We start from the raw sequence: 23,105 nt of genomic DNA on the forward strand, positions 1-23,105 counted from the left end.
GACTCCAGCTGAGTCCTTCGACTTACAGTAACTAGAGTCTCAGTTCCGTTCCAGCACACCTACAGTCCCGGGCAAGAATGGAGCTTGAAATGACATGAAATGTGGAGTTAAAACGTTATACTGTACTGCAAGTTGTGTGAATAATTAGGGACCTTTTTGGGTAAAAATAAGGGGGAAAGTCCAGTTAGACAAAAAAGGGGGCTTAAAAAGATGATGACAGGTGTGATTTTGGTATATGTTAATCAAATTGACTTGTCTTGACTAGAGCAGTACACTGTTTTTTGGGTTATACAAAAATAAATTGACAAATAAATTGACCGTTCGTAGCAAAATAATGCACTGTAATTCGTATATATCCCACAAAATCAATTTGTACGTAATCCACGTAATCATGAACCAGGAAATATAAAGAATGACAAACGCCATGTAGGGAAGAGGTTGGGGTGGATGGGTGGGTCAAAAAACACCGGATGATGATGTGATGTGACTCTGATGATGTGTCCAAGCCGCACCATCTACATGCAGATGGTGTTTCTTCAAACCGATATTTTTTTGGTTTGTTTTATTGAACACCATTTCCCACAAGCCGACTACCTATTTAATCATTAACATTTTGATAGACCAATCATTCAGAGAGAACACATCACTGGGAGCAGCATGATGGTCCACCAATTACACTTGACAGTTAACACTTCCAAAAAGTAATGTTTATGTTGTAATGACTATGATGTACCAGATGTTCAGACCTGAGAGTGAGTCTTAAGTATTAGACTATAGAGAGCTACAGGAATGAGTCTTAAAACCCAGAGATGAGTTAGCATTTTAGCACTTGTTGTTCCCTCGTCTGGAAGTCAATGGGTTTTTAGTTAGATGCCTGAAATAAGGTCTGTGGTTAACACAAGCTGAAGATTGAGATTTAAAAATGTTGTTCTACGATATAAAATACGTCAGTAAATATCCCACTCTTGAATTTTGAAGCTTTTATATGTCTCAAAAAAGGCGTCATCACGCCGACTCGCCCGCCTTTACAGCCTCGTTGTGTGTACTCGCGCTCATGCGACCATGGTGTAGTTCATTTATAGTCTTTATAGTTAGCTTTTTTACTTCTGGTGACTGCATTCACACTTCAAAAATCATAAAAGCGGTGTTCACTTGTGAAGATTATATTACGGAACAAAACGTGTAAGTATCATAAACGTTTGTTTGCCACAGAGTTTATTTTCTGCAATAATCCAAAACACAATGGAAAAATCCCATTGGGTTTTTGTCAAGGGATGCAATTTTAACTTCCGGGTTGGCCTACAAAAATACGTCATCCCTGTAGCGCTCTATTGACACTCAGACCCAAGACTCATGGTAATATCTTGTTGAATGCTACAAACAAATTAAATTTTATTGGCAAAAAGGCTCAGAATATGAACAGCCAAATCAAATCTTGTCAGAAAGATTGTTAAAACATAGCTACCGGGGAGCCCCTGTAGCTTAGAGGTTAAGACCTAAAAGAAAAAGGAACTACTGGATGTGAGGGCGACAGGTTGGCTCTCTATAATGCAAACACTGATTTGTGATTAGAACTCTATGAGTAAGAAGAAAAAAGGCTTGGATTCCCGTCTGCTCATCAGAGACCGGGTCTTTGAAGTGAGCCCAAACCAGACATAACCTGGAGAAAAAAAAAACATAGGATGACGAATGGCTTTGTCACCGGATTCAGACAAAGCAAATGAAAGGCAAGTTGTCCAAACCGCCTCAGGTAACGGCAGAACATGAAATGATCTTTTCATGTCGATTTGATGGTTTAGATAACACGTGATGACAATGGGTGGGAAGAACTCCGAACAGAGGACACACTCAGGTGTGAAGGGGTTGTTTTGTCTGCCTTCACAAAGATAAAAAGAAGCTTTTCCTTCTTTCTTCAGACTCTTTTTGTCTCTGACTTGTCTTGTTTACTCTGAGCATGAATGAGTCCCACTTGTGGGCCTACAGTAACACAGTAAGAGGATCCAAAGCGGAGCACCTCGGCTAGTGATATCACATTTGTATAACTGTCAGGACACGGGCCATCTGTGGATCCCTTTACTAAAAAGGCGTGAGATAACTAGCGCTCCAGAGCTCAGAAGAAAAGAGGGCTCCTTTCTCTCTGTCTCTCAAACGTTTAAAACAGATGCTATCAGGTTCACAGCTGGCTGGAGGCCTGGGCCAGATACCCTATCTACTGGCTTCTGTCCTGCTGCAGCCAGCCTTGAAAACACATCATCAGGTGGACCCGGCAAAGGCCAAGGAGGCGAGTAACATTTGGCTAGTGACGACAAAAATATCAGTTAAAGTTCAGTTTGTTAAATGAGTACAACAACATCTTACTTCAGTACAGTCTTTGGTCCTGGGCTGTTTTCATTTTATAATGTATCCTTTCCAAATGTGAGCCAATTATATGAAGATAAAATAATGGATTTATATATAACAGGCTTCTGATTGGCTGCTTGTTATGCTTCTCTTCATAAAGTGCAGCATTTTAACTTAAACGTTGGTTCTCTGCTGCCCACATTTGCTAAAAAACAAGATTACACTTGTAATATGTCGCTGCTGTGTACCACAAAAATAAAAGTGAGAACACAGACAAGTTAAACATTTTAAATCTGATCATATTTCTGTATTAAATGCTCATTTTCAGATGCATACTTATATTTGGGGTTTCTAGAACATGTTTACATGCTTTAATGTTCAAAAAACGCAGTGCAGTTACTTTGAGCAGTGTTTCTGTGAGGGGGAGTAACTCCCTTTGGGCTATATAACTTTGCAGACCTTTTACATGCACAAAGAACTATATAACACACTAAAGGAAAGGGAAAAAGCATAAAAGCATAATAGGGCTACTTTAAAAGTTATATTTATATATGTGTGTGTGTTGTAATCCGAGATTCTCTGTGCTTTGTTTATGTAGCTGGTCTGGCCGAATGTACAGTGCCTTAAACTTGCATTCTTTCTAACAGCCAGCAGGGGGCGACTCCTCTGGTTGCAAAAAGAAATCTGATTGTATAGAAGTCTGTGAGAAAATGAGCCTACTTCTGAACTTGATTTATTACCTCAGTAAACGTTGTAAACATGAGTTTATGGTCTCAATCACTAGTTTCAAGTCTTCTTCAATACAGCATGATGTTCATTTAGTAAATTATGGTCCCATTTAGAGTCAGATAGACCATAAAGCAGGGGATGATTTAGGGCGGGGCTACCTTGTGATTGACAGGTCGCTACCACGGCGTTGTCCAGTCTGGGAGTTGTTCGTTTTTCGTCTTACAACTTTAATGCTTTCACAGTGTGTTTTCACTTCATGAAAGTTAATTGTAACATTTAGGTCGCCTAAAAATGTCTTATTCAGCGTTTGGTTGTACTTAGCTCCAACCTCTCATGTCACTTCTGGTTGGCGACGGCTAAAATGCCGAACTCGAGGCTTTAAAACAGCAGTCCACAAACCAATGGGTGACGTCACGGAGACAACCACCACTTTTTCTATACAGTCTATGGTTGAGAGCCGTATGGATACAATCCCTCAATCATAGATATGCTCTGAATTTCGAATTTTACACCTTACAGTTTAAAGAAGTCATGGTACTTACCAGTATTTATTTAGGATATTAAAAAGGAGTATGAAAAGTAGAATAAAAAAAGAATAAAAATAAAAAAATCTCTGTGAAAGTCAGATAATAACGATCATCTGCAGTATATGTTACATAATAAGGATAGTCTTTGATGTCCAATAAGGCATTGATGGTTTCTGATTAGTAAATTGTTTGGAAATTCAATTGCAATGCGGCAAATTAAATACAGAACAAATCAACATTTCATCACACTAGTGCAAAATCTAATGTTGCCGCAAAGCAGCCCAAATGTCTATATTGTCAGTGTATATCATCCTATGGCCCAACCCTAGTACTAAGCTATCATAAATGATAAGCAAATGAACATCAAACACAAAAGTCAGATTCAACTTGCATTGAACCATGCTGTTAACATTTTTGCTCCATTTTTCTTTATAGTTCCTGGAAGAGTTCTCTGAGCTGTGTTCGTCAGGAAACAACATGGGAACATAAAATCAGGGTGGACAACCTTATACCTTAAACATAAATAAAAATTACGTTTATGTTCTCCTAAATGTCCTTTGACAGGTAAGCCAAAGTTCATTTCACTCTCAGGGAACCGGGGGAGAGAGTCCGACTCGCTTATTTGCTGCAAACAACCAACATGAGTTTCCAGCCTGGATGTCGGAGGGAGCCGGGGGACCCTCCACCTTACACCATGGAAAACAAGTGGAGGCCTTACGTCACCTGCCAGCAATTACCACGAACAGGTGCTGTGACCTCACAGGGCAGCGAGCGAGAGGCCCCGCTTTATGGCAAACATCAGGCTGGTTATGTGCCTGAGAAGCTGAGCGCTGCAGAGGTCTCAGGTACAGACTCTTTGTGATACTCAATATTCAGTTTGCTCCTCTTTGAAACTTTACGTGTACACAGTTGAAATTTCAGCTGGCTGGTAGAAAAACACCGGTGACCTTAAGATGAAGGTTACATAAACCGGTTAAGAACAGTAGATGAATCCACAATCCGTGCAGTTAATAAACACAACAAAGCATCTCAAATCCTCGTGGGTACCCCGCCCTCCAAAAAAATCCACTATGAACATGTTTATGTGCTCAGAAACAAACAGTGAAACTTGAACAGTGTTGACAATCGTAATTATTGTGGCCTGTGAAAACGGCGGAGGGATCCCCCTGCCTCTTGACAATAAGTAAAACCCACACAGATGTGAATTACCCCGCAAAACCTTTGGCTAATCTTTCAAAGCCCCACGGCTGAAAGAGAGGGATTTACAAATTCAAGTCAAACAGAAGCTGACAGCAGGCTGACACGTACTGTGCTCCCTCCTTTGTGCTTCGACAATGTCCTACAGGTGGGGACACAATGGCCGGACCACCTGACATCCTGTGGTCTGAATGTGTGTGTGTGACTGTAGGTGTTTGTTTGTGTGACACAGAAAGAGTGTGAAATGGCTAAAGACAGCTAACCAGAGCCAACTTCCACCAGGACTGGTTACTGAAGCTCTATGCCGTTTTGGTAACAAGCAGCCGAGTCAAACATCAGTTTGTGAAATAGTCATGAAATTAAATGTTTTAAAGTTAAAGTGAAGATACTGGTACCTTATGAAGCTAGAAAACCTAAAGAATCCATCGGTACCAACCATGTCATACTAGCTTGTCATGCAGGAGGTTAAATAACGCTCCAAACTTACGCTAAATTTTGGTGAGGAAAAACTGTCATGACCATTTTCAAAGGGATCCCTTGACCTCTGACCTCCAGATATGTGAATGTAAATGGGTTCTATGGGTACCCACGAGTCTCCCCTTTACAGACATGCCCACTTTATGATAATCACATGCAGTTTGGGGCAAGTCATAGTCAAGTCAGCACACTGACACACTGACAGCTGTTGTTGCCTGTTGGGCTGCAGTTTGCCATGTTATGATTGGAGCATATTGTTTTATGCTAAATGCAGTACCTGTGAGGGTTTCTGGACAATATCTGTCATTGTTTTGTGTTGTTAATTGATAATATATACATACATTTGCATAAAGCAGCATATTTGTCCACTCCCATGTTGATAAGAGTATTAAATACTTGACAAATCTCCCTTTAAGGTACATTTTGAACTGATAAAAAATGTGTGATTAATTTGTGCTTAATCACGATTAAATATTTTAAAAGATTGACAGCCTTAATTGATTCATGTACATAGATATGAATTTCATATTGTTATCACGATGGTCAGCACATACATTGTGAACCGGGAAGTATAAAGAGCGGCAAACGCCGAGTAGCGAGGAGGTTGGAGTGGATGGGTTGGTCAAAAAACACGGGACTTTCGCCCGGGAGACGGCTGTTTGTGTCCTGTGTGAAGACACAAGTCAAAGTTGATTCATTTGTCCAGAACTTCCGTACTTAAGTTACGCTACTTCCAGTGTTATTTAAACCCAAACCGCAATCTTTTCCTAAACTAAGTAATTTGTTGCCTAAACCTAACCAAGTTGATCTATTCCTAAGCCTAACTAAGTAGTTTTATTTTGAAAAGACTGGAGCAGAAATTGTGTGTCACGTGTTGCTGGACATTCGTAGGAAAACGCACGAAAAATACGTATTTGAAAGTTGTGCTTAGTGTCACGGAAAAAAAGGGAAATCCGTGTCTATGTACACGAATCAAATAGATTCAATTTGGTGACTATTTCACAAACTGCAGTGAGACTGTGTTGTGAAATGTGTCCTTAGCAGCAAGTAAAATGAGTTCAGATTTATACTTGTATTCTTTGATTTAATAGTTCTTAATTAAAATTTTTTTATATTTTAGGTTCTCGTACAGCTGCTCGAGGTCAGACAAAAATATAACATTTGACAACCCTGGTGTCTTTTGTTTTAAAAGAGCTGTGTAGAAAACCCCCCAACACACATAAACACACACACCGACCACCAACCTGTGTGCCGGCCCCCATGGCCGCCTCCTCCCCCATCCTCCAGCCCACCTCTGCCCACACCGACTCTCCCCTCCCCCCCGGTCCCTGGGAACAATCCTGCAGTGTCAGGGAGCTGTGCCGGTGTCTTGCGGTGTCAGCTGCCATACTGTTTATTATTGGTGGGCAGTGCTTTAGGAGGAATCCCGGGCCATCACTAACAACTGTGTAAATTTGTTGGGGTAAGGAAAACATGGCCTGTACTACAGGAATGTTTTTAGGTGGGAGTCCTTTTTCTAGAAGGCTTTCCTCTCGTCCCCTCTCTGGATATACCTTGTGGAGTGTGTGTGTGTGTTTGTTTATTTAGATCCCCATTAGCTCCTGTAAAAACAACATCACTTCCTATCCGCCTAATCTATTTACAATACTTCAATAAAAAATATATATATTGTTTTGTTAATGGAAGTTGGAGCGTCTTTAGCTTCTATAATGTGACGTATCTCACAGTGAAACAGAATATTTGATTGGTGTACAGTTAGACGAGGGATTTAAATCAAATCATTTGCATTTGATTGGACCGCTAAAAAGTGGGCGGGCTTAGAGTTTAGTGTGATACAGAGCTACAGAGGACTTTTGGCTATGATGTCTATGTCTGAAAAAAAAACAACGGGTGTTTACAAAATATCTCTGGAGATTTAGTCATGATAATATTTCATATAAAACAAAGCAAGGAGTGTCCGCTACCTGTAACCTGTTTAAATGACATTCTGTTGTGTTGGACCATGTTACTGAACAATAATCTAATTGTAATGAGACTAATGCTTAAACCAACTGTTAAATGACTTGGCATGAATTTCCAACAGTGTTCTTTTTGCCCATTTTCATCACAATCTGATCTACTGGCTTCCTAGCCGCTCTGTCTTTTCTTTCAGTTCATCGTTCTCTTTGCAGAGTAACTCTTTCGCTGCTTCCAGTTCAGTGATTCAACTCTCCGTATTGCACAATGCTCCTTCAACCTCCAATTTTCCTGTTACACACAGATAAATCTTCTTTTAGCTGCGGCTGTAGTTTATCACTTCATCACTGCAGTTATTTCCTCTCTAATTATAGTGCGATTCAGAGGAGACAAATCTTGATGAATGTCCTCTTTAAATGTCTTATCACCCTCGATCATTAAAATATCAACTTTCCTCACGACTCTCCTTGAGTTTCTACAGCGATTAATCCACATTATATTTGCCACATTTCAAACGGTGTGTTCTGCTCATGTTTGACGCAGTGCTCAGTGTGTGTGGATGTGTGTTAATGTGTGTGTGTGTGTATCAGAGAGTTTGGGGAGGGTTCAGGAGTAGGCTGAGGATGATTACTTATTTGACTTGGAAGTGACTTCACACAGCCGGCTTGTGTAATAGATGCGACGGTAGGAACCATGTGTGTCGAGGTGTTTAGCGTCCGTGGGGATCTAACCGAATTACACATCCTGCAGGAAATGTGATCCAGAGCCAGAACTTACTGACTGAAGAGAGTCTGTAGGACCAGGTCACAGTAGTCACTAACCTACACATGATTACATACAAATTATACTGCAATACCTTTCATAGGTATAAGTACAAACAGTGTATGAGAGCAGCCTGCTCAAACACACCAACTGAACGCACTCAGTCTTTGTAAAAATGTGTTGGAGGGTTGTGAGTTGTTTGCACGGCGCTGTGAGTCACCGTAATGTGTTTGAGCAGCCTTTAACATACCCTCTCATCACAACCCTCCACATGGGCCGCTGATAGACTGCAGCCACCCTCCTCAGACCTCCTTACACTCTCTCCTGGCAAACGCTGCTGCTTTTCCATCCACTAAAAGGTCTAAATCAAAGTTGAATTTTAAAACAAGTCTATATCTACGAACATGAATAAAGACTATAGGGCTTTCATGGTTTCCATCCTGGTCACTAGGACTTCAGATATTTGAGTGTTTACAATGCAAACAGTATTTTAAACCTGCTCATTTCTGTCACCGTCTGGCATCCCACTGTGCCAACATGTTACTGAGATAACTCACCATCACATCAAAGAAAAGAGGATTTCTAAAGCGTTTGGTTGTAAGGGCTGTAACAGGCCTCATTGTGTGTGCATGCAATAAGGATGGAAATAATCAAAAGACATTTCTTTTCCTTTCGTTTATAATTACAGGGTGTGTCACTAGACAGATGTCTTGGCACCGGATACAAAAATGCACAAGTTGACTGTTCAAAAGGACTTCTTGCCCTGCGTGGTGGTTTAATGTTATATCTGTATTCTCTTAAAGCGCTGCACAACGGCCGGCCAGGCCACACAAAACGGTGCAAAGAAACATTTTTCTTTATTCCAAGCAATGTATTATTGCATTAGAGGATTTTCTCTTTTTGTTCAATTATTTTTCTTACAGCCCCGTTTCAGCCGCAGGAACTTTCACCCAGAACTAGGAAGCTTTTGAGTAACTCATTGCGTTTCGACCGCAGGGACCAGAGTCTAGATTAGGTTCCAAGGACATTTCCGTGACCTTTTCCCCCCAAAACAGGCCCTGGTCCGGGGGTAGTACTTTCTGAAAGTACTGGAACTTTTGGGATGGAGTTTGCAGGGATGAGCCGCTGCTTCAACGGCTGCAACTCATTTACTGCTTCATTCATAAACAACAAAGCATTGGGGTGCCGTGGTAGCCTACATGGTGGAGCGGGCGCCCCATATATCAAGGCTGAATCCTTACCACAGCGGCCCGGGTTCGAATCCGACCTGCAGCCCTTTGCTGCATGTCATCTCCTCTCTCTCCCCCTTTCACAACTATCACTATCCCTATCATTAAAAGGCATAAAAAAGCCCACAAAATAATCTTAAAAAAAACAAGGATGTATCTATAACGAGGGAAGAACATGTTTTTTTGTTTGATTAACCTACCGGGCGTGCACACTGAACTGCAGGCTGCAGAGTGTGTTTACTACTGCGACCACCAGTAGCCCTCGTCTCATGTCATGTTGCTTTTTCATACATCGGTAGACTAATTTGTCTAATCGTCGCAGGACTTTAGACCGATATGGAAACGCAGACAACAGTGGGCTGAAAGAACCTTTTAGTTCCTGGAAAAAGTTGTCCCAGGAACTAAAATAACCAGAAACAAAAAGCTCATCTCTGTTCATTCCTTATCAAATATTTGAATTCATTCTTTTTAAGTTTGTTAACGATCTACTACAATAAATGCATTTATTGTCAAATGTCTTGCAGCTTCATGTTGTTTCCCTTCTTCCTTGAGAACTGGGTTGTCAATGTTTATGACTGTGTGGTTCTGCACATATAAAATGTGTTAGTGCATGTGCTATGTAACAGTTTTTTGTTAATTTGTTTGTCTTTTTATGTCCTTGAAGATTACAAGAATTCACACAAGAATTTGGGAAATTCTGGGAAGTTGAAGCATGCAAAGGACTCAATGCCAAATAGTGCTGTGAGGATATTAGGTAATTCAACATACAGTGTACAGTATGTGTGGTGATGCATGGTAAATAAGGATGCTAGAATATGGGAATGTTTGGCTGTTGTTTAGACGTCAGTTTAGCAAAAAGGCAGATTTGTGCATGTGTTTACCCCATGTGCTCTCCATCTGCATCCATAAACAGACTGCATGGGTGTTTGTGCAAGAGACGGAATAAATAAATCCAGAAGCAGGTGTCCTCCTATTGGGCTTTCTAAACACCCAATGGTGGACAGCTACGCCCAGTGAGGTTAGCCATGAGGGCAGAACAACTGTGGCCAGATACCAAAGGGGAAGCGGCTCGGTCAATCAGTGAGGAAGGCAAGGCAGCTAGCTCAACCCTCGGCTGCGTTGGCCTCTGTCTTTTTGGAGAACTCGCCAGTAAAGCCGTCACCACAAAATAAGTGGCTTGAACCCACACGATTCAAATTACAGGGCACTCGGAATCAGAAAATGCTATCCTGCTTTTCGCAATTGGTGTTTTAGAAATTCTATTAAAACCTCCTTAGTTTGGCCCACGGTGCAGCGTCGCTGTTTTTCTCCGACTGCATCGGTTCACATCGACTGGAGGGACTGAGCTTTGTCTGGAGGATTTTCATTGTCCTCACCAACGATGCACGGCAACAACAACAGGCCAGCCTACTGTAGAGTAGACATGGCTGCATGGAAACATCGTAGTTTGACAGAAAAAGAAGCAGCAGCATGGTTTCTGATCTGAAAGCGATGTTGGACGTGCATATTAAACTCCAGAACTCACTGGGGAAGAGTAACATAGTCGCACCATGCTCTTACTGTGGTAGTGCCAAAGCAACTTCCTGTTGCAGCATAAAGCAGTGATGGGAACATGAAAACACGACCTGGACCGGTTTCCTAAAACACAACCGATGTTGATTTTTGTCACCCCGAGTCTGAACAAAAAGTCAGATACTCCTTCGTATCATTTGTAAGTCAACTTTTTTTCAGTTAACTACAGTAAAGTATTACTTAAAACTCAAACCTAGAAGACAGAACAGCAGAAGGCAGAGTGTATGACAGGGATGTCAGACTAATTTTAGTTCATGGGCCACATACAGCCCAATTTGATCTCCAGTGGGCATGACCAGTAAAACCATTGCATAATAACCTGTAAAAACAACACCTCGAGTTTTTTCCCCTTTCTTTTAGTGTAAAGTAAGTAAGAAAGGAAACTACATTTTAATTTTAATTAATGTACAATCCATTTACAAAACAGATGAACACGATTAAAATCTGTTTCCTCAGACCTGCTAACAATCATTTATCTTCTCTGTTCTCAGTTGTCCTTGAAAATCTTTGTATTTTCCGCCATGATGAGTCTGATAGTGGCGCTGAAAATTACATTCCTTGAGCACTGAAAGTTGCTGTGAACACACCAAGCACACTGGCTTCCCATTTACCCCTGTGAAGAAATAGGAGCTAGTCCATTTTTTTGGAAAACCAGACACTCTGTGTCCACTTTTCTCCTTTCACCCGGTGAGCAAATAGGGATAGCTGTGCATTTTCTCTGCAATTTTCACACTTTTTAAAGTCATCCAGTGAGCCGGTTTGGACCCTTTGGCGAACCGGTTCCGGACCTCGGGCCCCATATTTGACACCCCTGAGGCCTGTACTACGAAGCAGGATTTGGGGTTAGCGAGGTAACTTCAGGGTTTTCCGTCCTACGACGATGGGTCACTTCTTGCCGGGGTAGATCGCCATGGTAACTGATGCTGAACAGTTAACCTGCTCCGGAGCAGGTTATGTTCCAGATAAGAGATCAACTCGTATAAAAGCAACGCCTACTGACCAATCAAAGCTCGGTGTGCGGATCGTATGATAATATTACACAAATATGAAGAAGTTACAGTCATAATCCAGGCTAAAAACAACACTGTTTAAACTGACAAATGCAGGAAGGACAGCTGGATTTATGCTGTAGGTGTTTACCCCTTTGAATTATGTTTTTCTATTTATTTTTTTATTTGCTCTCAAGTCCGTTTCACACCGCCGGCGACGGGGACGCAGCTGAAAGAAGGCTGAAATAGACACATACGCCACATCGATGCCAAAGGGCGTAATGAAGTGTAATCCATTCATTCATTATACTCTGAAAGTTTTTTATAATACCACTGACCCATCTAGACGACTATATCTGACTTTTCAGGCCGTTAAATTAATAAATATGTTAATTTACTCATTCACACATTGGCATTTTTTTCTTTTTCCAGCTGTCCTTCCTGCACACAACTGTGTTACTTTTAGTCTGGATTATGCGTTTAACATCTTAATATTTGTCTAATATTATAGTGTACTCTTTGTTTATAAAATGTGCCGCTCTGCTGACAGTAGACTTGTCCATGTTTGCGATTGGTCAGATGCTGCAGACACCGCCCCTTTCATGTGAATGCTGTCAGAGCCAGATTGAGAAACCCTGGGTTGATTTACCGAGTTGATAACCACCGTCATAGGACCGCTTAGCGGATATGTGGTTGTTAGGGTTAGTTAAGCCAGATAATGAGAAGATACCCTGGGTATGTTGAACTCGCTTCATAGTTCAGGCCTTTCTGGTCTATGTGCAATAAATGCAGACCTGTGACGACAGAACCAGCACAGTGCTTTTGCAAGATTTGCATCGGTACACCATCTGCTGTGCAGTTCAACACACCAGGAAGAAGTTCATTTTTAAAGAGGCACTTCTTCTAGATATGCTTGCTTTTACTACCACAACAACTAACTTATAATGCCCAAAAGTCACTGCTCAATTACCAGACAAAAAGACAAAGTGAACAGTAAACTAATGGAATCACTCTAAACGTGTTAAAGAAGAGTTAAAGGTTTGAAATCCTTGGCAGGTGGCACACATTTTCCTGCTCCCTCCAACTGCAGCTGATAAAGGCCTTCCCCATATGGAGAATAAGCTGTCAGCCTGACAGGTGGCATCACTTACAGCGTTTGGTTCGGAGCCCTGTAACAGAAAAAGGGGGTAAAGTTTCTGCTCCCTGGAAGAAAAAAAAATCCTGCCCCTACAGTAAATTAGTCGCATGCCTGAATTCAGGGAGGAATTACGGGTTGAGAATAGCAGGCGGGTCTGGCACATGTGGTCAAAACACAAATCAGTCAAACGCCATCTCAGCTACGGATTTCAGACACCAAAGTGACCAAGCAAGGCATATCTGTTCCCTCCCCTTCACTCCTACAATCATTTTCCACATTCCTCTGGCTTTTAAATTACCAGTGGGAAGAAGAATACAAGTTTAGCCTAAAATGCATGTGAAAGCAGCGAAGTCGCTTGTCCACTGGTGAGTTTGTGAAAGCTTGTCTAGAAAAACCAGTGTCATTAACTCTGTGGGCACTTTAATCCTTTCTGTTGCATTTCCTGTCCTGTTTAGGGGACCACGTCTTTTTATTTTAGAGTGCACGTCTGAGAGCTGGAACATTGCAGCAGCTGTCCACATGTACGGCCACTCTGGAAATATCACTAAGATTGACTTGTATGTCAAACATTGCAAGATGAAGAAATAAAGAAGCTATTCTGAGGATTCCTAGTTCCAAATAGCATCAGTGTCTGAGAGATCTGGACATCTAAATATGGAGAAAAACCTCTGTTTACTTAAATAATATACTTTTAAATAATAACTTTGGAAATGGGAATATGGGAAGGAGTAGCTACACAAGTTTACTGTACAAAGGGGGACTACAGTATTCTTGATATGCCTCATACCAACTGTTTGTAGAAGGTGTAACTGTGCAGAATAATGCTGATTTGCAGCTGGTGCTCGATCCATGTTCTCTTTAATTATTTATTCATTCAAGAGGAGCTGTCAGTATATGAAACATGTATTATCTTGACTGAAAGTACAAAAGATGAACACGTAACTAAACACTAAACTGCAGACACACAGAGATCTGCTTGTGCAGGTGCGTGAAACTGGTAACAGTTTGTGTGATTTGTAAAGCAAGCGTTTATCAGGATCTGAGTCCCTGAGAATTTGTCCATGAATGCCTGACACAAAGGTCTTGAGGTTTTCTGGTCTTTGTTTTTCAGTGGGGAGCTGCTCAGGATCTAAGCTACCGTGTTTTCTTGGGGGAACAAAGGCGAGACCTTGAGGTAATCGTAGCTGTGTTGAGGATTTTATTCCTCGTACATATGTGTGAAACGGGGGCATGCAAACAGCGTTACCATCTGTGGTAGACGCCATATCATCTGTGACAACTGATTCAACACTGTGGAACAACAAGGTTGTTTTTACTGAAATTGATACGCTACAAAATCAACACGATGACGTTAAGACTGCCAATCATGTCTTTACTGGGATGTCAGGACAAATTATTTCCAACACAGATCTAGGTTTTTATAGATCTATATACAATGGAATATCATAAGAGATTTAGAATTTAAACCATGGTTGACCTGAGGATTACACTTCAGTCCTTTCTACATTTGTCCTGCATCTACTGTATCTTGCATTGGTAGTAGCTTTTTAAACATTTTACCAAAACCATGATCCTTCCCTAACCTTATACAAGTAGCCTCATTTTAGTTTTCAGTGTCAAAGTCCAGTTCTTTGTGTGCCATACCATCAAACCCATACTATGCAGTTTGAGCATTGTACATTACAACAAACCACGGATACGTTGAACGTTGACATTTCTGAACCAAGAATACGTTGCATAAATATGTTTCATATCAGCCTTGTATCACGCTTGCAGAAACACACAATGCCACTTGGTTAACGCTGTGAAACGATTGTTTAGGTTTAGGCAACAAAACTACTTGGTTAAAGGCTGGGTGGGAGATCTTGAGAAACTAGTAAGAGTACACTACATTTTTAAAAATTTTGAAAAATGATGGTTGCCAACTGATTTCCAATGAAAGTAGCAAGCAGCACTAGCTGCTAACCAGCTTCAAAAGTCACTAAATCTAGAGAGAAAGCCGGCAACACTGACAGTCCGTCCCTTCAGGCCTCTAAAGCCACTCCCCCAAAATTAGCCTTACGAAGATAAACATATCATAATGAATGTGAACAGCGAACATGGCTATTGTTAGTACTCACAGCTGTCCAGCTAGCAGCATGTGGAAGACTCCGGTGATGCGCAATGAGGCAGGTGGGCCGTCCAATCATTACATTCAGGTTGAATAAAATGATTGGGTGGGTTTTTTTACAGTCCTGTGAAAGCCACAGATTCCAGATTTTTTTCTTTTTTTTGTCAGAGCATTTGATTTAATGATTTCTGTCGGGATGTAATGAAAATTTAAACTAATATAACAAAAATATTCCTAAAATCTTTACCAACCCTACCTTTAAGGTTAGAAAAAAGATCATCATGGTATCAACTGCCCTCAGCAGACTTTCTTACGTGAAGTTACGTAACAAGCGTAAAATCTGCGTTTACTTTTGGTTCCACATGGGACACAATCGTGGGTGAAAGTCCTGTGTTTGTTTGACCCATCCACCACCCTTAGAAGACTTTCTCGCTTGTTATACTTGTTATTATATCACATAACTTTCTGTATCAGTCACTCTATATACTACGTCACTTGCTCTGACCGAATGCAAAAACATCATCATACAACGTATCCATGGTTTGCAGAAACGTACAATGCCCAAAAAAATGTCTGCTCACTGGGCTGGTATAACGATGTCCCACTTCTTAGATTGGAAAAAAAACGTTTCCCTTGAATGAGGCATTTCTTAGACAACACATGTGCAGAAGCAAATTAGTAGTAGCGAAATGTTTTTCCAAAATACCATAATATTTTATTATTTTTCATATATTTGAGGAGTGTCACAATCATCTACAATGTATTTTTGCAGCTGAAAGTTTCCCATTTTCTTTGTGCAATGCACTGAGGAACAGTAGAGTCAAGCTAGAGCAAACTCAAAAAATCAAGAGGATTTAGTATGCTGTGGACCCGAGTATACTTAATTTGATCACTTTTTCAGTGTGAACACCACAGACTCTAAATCAGGTTAGAATTAGTGTGTAGTATGAGTCACAGCTACAGTATGTGTTTGGTACGGAGCTTCAGCGGCTGCATCTGCACAACTGATCTAACACAGAGATGACGTGCAACATCTGATGCTAAACTGCACATGACAAACATCCTGCAAGTCACTGGACTGGAAACAGAAACGAATTCATCTTGGTGGGTCCGAATACTTGTCATTGTCACCTTGGAGACAAATCATTATGAAGTGGTTCAACTTATCGTACAGAGTTACCCGCAGCGCAGCTATGCAAAAATTACACAGTACCCTTTAGTTCTAAAGTGGGCACGAACAAGGCTGCCACAAACAACTTTATTTTTGAGAGCACTCCCTTCCTGTTATTTGAGGCGGATGTTTTAACAGATTTCTGAGAGGAGACATGTTACATTGGTCAGCTGCATCTGCAGCCCAACAGATACGGCAGCGCCCCGGGCTCACACACTTACTACTTTAGGCGCAGATGTTGGCTGCAGCGACCACATGATCCGGGAGTAGTAAACACATACCGATCTTTCACTCCGACACATGCTAGAATTTAAAGAGTGACCGGCACCGAGGACTGGAGTCTGAGGATCTACAGCTTACAGGATCATTCTCCTCTCACTGTCAGAGCTGCATGCAAGGTGCCGACATGAGCTCACTACATTATAAATCTTATTGGGAAAGTCTTTGTTGAATCAACTCTTAGTAACTGTCACGGCACAATTTCAGCTTCTCAAACACGCTCAAAACACACACTTGCATAAATCAGTGGTCTTTAAGGCTACACAGGAGTAATAACAAATCCTGTAATGTGGAGAGGCAGCTGTGATTTGACTGTATTATACTGATGTACACCTGAAACTATGACAGTTTTCTATTACTTTAACGTAATCTGGTATAACAGCAGCTACTCTGTTACAACAGAGAGATAATGCAATTCATATATTAGCAGTTAGCACTGTGTTATTGTGAAAAAAACTCTTCCGATGAATTTGTTTAAAACACAATTTTTGCAGAATCATACTAACAGAAAGATGTAAACTTTGAGTTAAAGGTCCCATATCGTGCTCATTTTCAGGTTCATACTTGTATTTTGTGTTTTTACTAGAACATGTTTACATGCTGTAATGTTAAAAAACAACTTTATTTTCCTCATATTGTCTGCCTGAATATACCTGTATTTACCCTCTGTCTGAAACTCTCTTGTTTTAGTGCATTTCAACGGAATTGCATTGCTAGGCAACAGTTTGGGTCCATGTTTACTTCCTGTCCAGCTGATGTTATTTACATACACTAAAACAGGAAATAAACTGGGACACATTTAGAATGTTTTGTTTAAAACCGTGTAATGGTCTAAATATTGTATATTTGTGACATCACAAATGGACGGAAATCCTAACGGCTTTTTTCAAACGCATCATTTCTGAATATGGGCTGTGCATATTTCTCTGTATATTGAGCGTTCTGATTGTTTAACAGTATTTATAAAGCACTTAAACCTGCTTTTTAATATAAAAGACATGAAAATCTCACTTTTTATGCATTTTTTTTATAACATGCTCTGACAACATTTGATAAAGTGAAAACGGTAACACTTTCTATGACGCCCAATTATGAAGTATTATGATACTTGACCTTATAAGTTATTATAAAATACTGTTATAAACATTATGAAATTCACGAGTACTTATAACTATAATCATGTAGTGCTATAAGCAGATTGTAACGCCTCTATAAGTATGTTTGTAATGCATTATAAACATGGGCGTCATAGAAAGTGTTACACTGAAAACTCAATTTATCAAACAGTATATCACCACATGCAGTCTACAATGGGTTAAGGATTTAATTGCATTAGTGATCCATTAATTCACTGACAGTTTCAAAAAACACCCCTAATAACAACATTTCCAAGAACTGTGCAGGTGTTAGACCTGTCCGACATCCCTCCTCCTGTTCCTGTAACTCAAATCTACTCAAGCTTCACAAATTAAAAGCAAAGATCTCACTAATATAAAACAAACATGTTTCTTTGATCTGTTGCACTGAAACCAGACGCCCTGCCATGTTTGTGTGATCCTGTCAGTACAGGAGGTAATGTCCACTTACAGAAAAGCTTGTCAAAGGGGGGTTTATATGAGAAATATTCAATAAATGTACTTAAGTAGGAAATCCCTGTGACTTTGATGAGCTCAGTCAGAAGCCAACACAGGTGTAACTTCAGCAGGTGTGGAACCTCGAAGTAAAGAACGAGGATGCCGAGAGGGAGTTGTCCTCTGAATTACCTCTGTGAAAACACACTCACCAGAAAGCCCCTGAGACTTTATTATTTTCCTTCCTTCTTTGTCTTGGACAAAGTTTGGTTGAGTTTTTGTCAGATGAAGTGAGACTAAGGGATTTAGTGTCTTTATTTCCCACGTTTTTTACTGACTACATGTCTGTGTTGGGACCCAACCGTGGCGTAGAGGTTCACTTGGAAAACAACAGAGTAGAAGTACATGCATTGGTTTGTTGAAGCAGATACGCAGAAACATTGTGAATCCAATACAACACTGATCTGGAAAGAATAAAAATGTTGGGCCTTTGAGTAAATAACAAGGTACCCGAGCTTTCAAATTTCCTAACTCCAAGATTTTCAGTTTGGTGAGCTATTTGGATAATTTAAACATTATCATAACTGCCATAGTATGTGTGAATACAATAAAATTGGGTTTATTTCTGCCAGACTTTGTGGCCTTTTGTCTGATTGCTGCTGGTTCAGGATGTCGAAAGGCCACATTACTAAAGTCCACGACCGACCACATAAAGCTGTAAAAATGACTGAATCTCAAAGTCATTTCCTCAACATCTTGCATCTGATACTGGAAAGCCACATAGTAAAAGCTTAGAGAGGTTCATTGTGATTCTGTTTACCACAATTTGCTTGAGTCTGACTCTTTGGCCCTGTTCACACCTGACATTAACATGCGTCTGGGGTGATCCGATCACAAGTGGACAGCTAAGTACGTCAGTTCACACCTGCATCAGAATCGCTCTATATGCAAATAAACACATACATCATTTCCTTTTGCAAAGACCAAATACGTTGCTGTTTTTAACCGGCGGGAGGCAGCAATGCACTTTCTGTGCCTAGTCTGCCAGAAATTAAAAGAAGAAGAAGAAGAAGAAGAAGAAGAAATGAAAACAATACAGACTGGGTCTATTCTTTGGCGTGTTTCAGGCAAACCAAATCGCCCAAGATGTTTGACGCACTCGTAATATATCTCTACGGGCTTTTTCAAAATTTTCAGACGTCTGAGAACCAACTGGAGAAAAAAGAAGGAACAAAAGGAGAGCATTACTCCTAGTTCACACTACACGAATTTAGCCCTGACTTTCCACTCACCGACAGTTTTTTGGAGCTCCCGGACAAAAGCCCCTGAAATATCTGGACCTGTCGGGGAGACTGTCAGAGAGCTACAGTCAATGAGAGCACGAGACACGGGTTAAGGGGCAACCGAAACAGGGCGGAGGGGTCGCCTGTAACAACAGGAACTTTACTGTATACAACACGAACCAAAGTTGTTGTTGCACCTAGGGTGCTGGATTTTTGCATGAATAAACAGAACACATAGCACAGTGACTGATTTACATAGGGGAAATAGAAAAGATGTGTGGAAACAGACTATTATGTGTACCAACGACAACATCAACAAGCACAACTATGCCCGTCACTTGTCGCATGTGTTTTCGTGACAAAGCGTAGTGTGGGGGGAGGGTTCCTCCTGGTGAAAGATATTGTAGTGTGTGACCTCCTGTCACCGGTCAGTCATGTAGTTTGAAAACCACAATGACTTAGAGACTCCTGATTACAAGAGAGCAAGTTGTGTAGTGTGAACAGTACAGAGATTTGACGACTTTGAAAGTTGTGTAGTGTGAACTTGGCTTTAGCGTTAACACTACTAAAGATATGTGGTCAAATGTGTCCCAGACCACCTCGGCAAGTGGTTTGAGTGATCAGATCACAAAGCGTCTTAGTGGTCGTTTATACTTGTATTTAGCGTTGTCACTTGTGATCTGATCACCCAAGATGCATTTTAAAACCAAGAGTAAACAGGCTCTTAATAAGCCAAATAATAAGCAATCAGTAGCAGTGTGTGAAAAGGTCACACCCACTAAAAGGTTCACTGACAACACGTATTGTATAACTTTAGAATGATTATGAATCCACGACTTTGCTCCAGCTCACTTGTTCTCCCTCCATGAACTCCACTTGTTCCCACTGCTCATGCTTCAGAGTAAACTGTCAATCCTTTGACAAAAAACAGACTTCAAAGCCACTGGGTGGGGCACAATTTCCTCCTAAAATGTTTGGAGATTAGTCTGATCTTAGCAAATCTACCAAAACGTAATTTGCAGACATAATACAATTACCTTCCTGTTCAAAGCAAGTATGCCCATGCGTTATTACAAACCGTCTTCTGAGGCACTTCCACGTTTTACGTCTCCGGGACGAAAATGTTAACATTTGTGGTGCGTGTCTGTCGCAGTGGGCTTCTCTTTGAGGGTTTGAAGTGAACAAGCACTTTTCTAATTGTCAGCTCTTGCTCCCACTGCACATTAATCTGGGCAGCGCAGCCAGGGATTAGCCCCAAACAGAGGGGAAGTCCCTGCCCGTTGATCTCACATCAACCACAAGTACACACAACTGAATGTGCCCGTGCATGTGCATAAACAAGAATGCATACAGTACATGCATGTGTGAGTACAAACACACACACGCAATATTGATTCCAGTCCGTGAGCTAATGAGAAGCAGCTTTTCTAACCACTCACTGCATGTGACCTGATGGAGTTCCACTGTATTAAGTCTGTTAACATTTACGGATATAACTGAGTCAAGCCAGGAACCGGCGGTGTGCTAGAGACGGCAGGGTGGCCTCATGGTTACAGCAACCACCTTGTAACTAAAAGGTCACAGGCGTGATCCCTGCAACGGCCCACATGTCCATCAAATTAAATTGAAGCCAAACCCTTTCATTCACAGTAACAGGCTCTAAATGTCAGCTGAACACCAAATGTGCAAATGATATGCTTCGGTTCTGGGCTACGGCCTCTAGAATACATATGAAGCTTTAAAATTCAGCGATCAGCACTTCTGTTCTTCACTTAAGTTCATATGAAATTGATTGTGAGTGAAGCTGACTTTACTTTACAACCATATGTTATATAAGTCTGCAACACATTACTGCGTGCATTCTGCATGGTCAGGCTGGGTTTTGGGCCAAAACTGTACTTTTAACAACTTGACATTAAAGCTGCTATGTTCAATATTTCCACAACCTCCGAGGTCTGAGAAGTGAAGCCAATGCTGAAATGCCTTAAACCTGCATTCTTCCTAACAGCCAGCAGGGGGCGACTCCTCTGGTTGCTAAAAGAAGTCTATGAGAAAATGAGCCTTCTTCTCACTTGATTTATTACCTCAGTAAACATTGTAAACATGAGTTTATGGTCTCAATCAAGTCTTCTTCAATACAGCATGATGTTCATTTAGTAAATTATGGTCTCATTTAGAGTCAAATAGACCATAAAGCAGGGGATGCTTTAGGGCGTGGCTACCTTGTGATTGTGACGGCCAAAAACTAAGATGACAACTGCCAAAAACCAAGATGGCGTTGACCAAAAATCAAGATGGCGATGGCCAAAAGCCAAGATGGTGATGGCCAAAAACCAAGATGGCGATGGCCAAAGACCAAGATGGTGACGGCCAAAAGCCAACATGGTGACGGCCAAAATTCAAGATGGCAACGGCCAAAAGCCAAGATGGCGATGGCCAAGAACCAAGATGGTGATGGCCAAAAATCAAGATGGGGATGGCCAAAAACTAAGACGTTGATGGGCAAAAACTAAGATGGCGACGGCCAAAAACCAAGATGGCAACGGCCAAAAACCAAGATGGTGACAGCCAAAAAACGAGATCGTGATGGTCCGAAAACAAGATAGTGACGGTAAAATCCAAAGATGGCGATGGCCAAAAATCAAGATGATGACGGCCAAAAACCAATATGGCGACTGCCAAAACCCTATATAGCGACGGCCACAAACCAAGATGGCAATGGCAAAAAAACCAAGATGTTGACGGCAAAAACCAAGATGGCAATGGCAAAAAAAAACAAGATGGTGACGGCAAAAATGCCGAACTCGAGAGTTCAAAGCGGCAGTCCACAAACCAAAGGGTGACGTCACGGTGACTATATCCACTTGTTATATACAATCTATGATGTGAACCCACAGAGAATTATCACTAGAATCTGCAGTTTCCCTCAGCTCTATGTTACTTTTGAACGTCTATCAACTCATTATTTTGGTATCCGAGCCTGCAACTTTACTGTTTGGTTTACTTTTATAGATTCCATCAGCATTGTTCTCAGCAGCAGCAGGTAGCCATTTTCTGCGAGCCAACAGGCTGAATCCATTGGGTCCAGAGCTTGGGAATAAGACCGTTGGAGCCCTGAGCTATGATTTACACATGATTACACAGGTGTATTTTAACATAAAAATGCACTGAGGGAGGTTGATTGAGACCAAACTGTCTGAACTATGCTCTCTGTCCCTCTTTATATAAAGATCACTATAATTTCTGTCTGTTTTGAAAGCCATGTGAAGGCTTTTCACCGCTACACTCATTAATATGAAAAACCTGCCGAGTACAACTTCAAATAGAAACATCGTTTTTTGAGCTTTTGCAGCTGTATAAAGAATTATGTGCCTTTGAACTGAAACTAAGCGCTCTAATAGCCCCCGCTCATGGCATAATGATGAGTTGTTCCGTGATTATTGTTTACCCTGCTTAAAATAACTTATTAAACAGGTGCAGCGTTATCAGAGCCTCGTATTTGTGGACACATTCCCAGGCAGACAAAGCCACAGGTGTAAGGCTTTGAAAGGGAAAGTGTACATAGCACAATCAGCTCTTAAGACAGACAAATGACTGCTGGGGCACGGGCTGGGCAGAGATTAAGGGAAATGTTTGCACTAAATTCAATTACTTTTGTTCATGCAGTCAGTATCGGAGGTGTTTGTTAAAGGCAGATTCCTACAGAGCGTTATTAAGTTGACTATGAGAGCAATGTTCTTCATGGGTGGAAGGACTGGGTCAGTTCTCTTACATA

The 23,105-nt window shown here is 41.1% G+C and overlaps 1 protein-coding gene across 2 annotated transcripts in view; it reads right to left on the reverse strand.

The window, feature by feature from the left end:
• Window positions 1–23,105, reverse strand: part of cfap299 (cilia and flagella associated protein 299) — a 90,755-nt gene that overhangs the window by 22,815 nt on the left and 44,835 nt on the right. The window lies entirely within an intron of this gene.

Source organism: Sebastes umbrosus, chromosome 8 (assembly GCF_015220745.1).
Source record: "Sebastes umbrosus isolate fSebUmb1 chromosome 8, fSebUmb1.pri, whole genome shotgun sequence".
Taxonomy (NCBI): Eukaryota; Metazoa; Chordata; class Actinopteri; order Perciformes; family Sebastidae; genus Sebastes; species Sebastes umbrosus.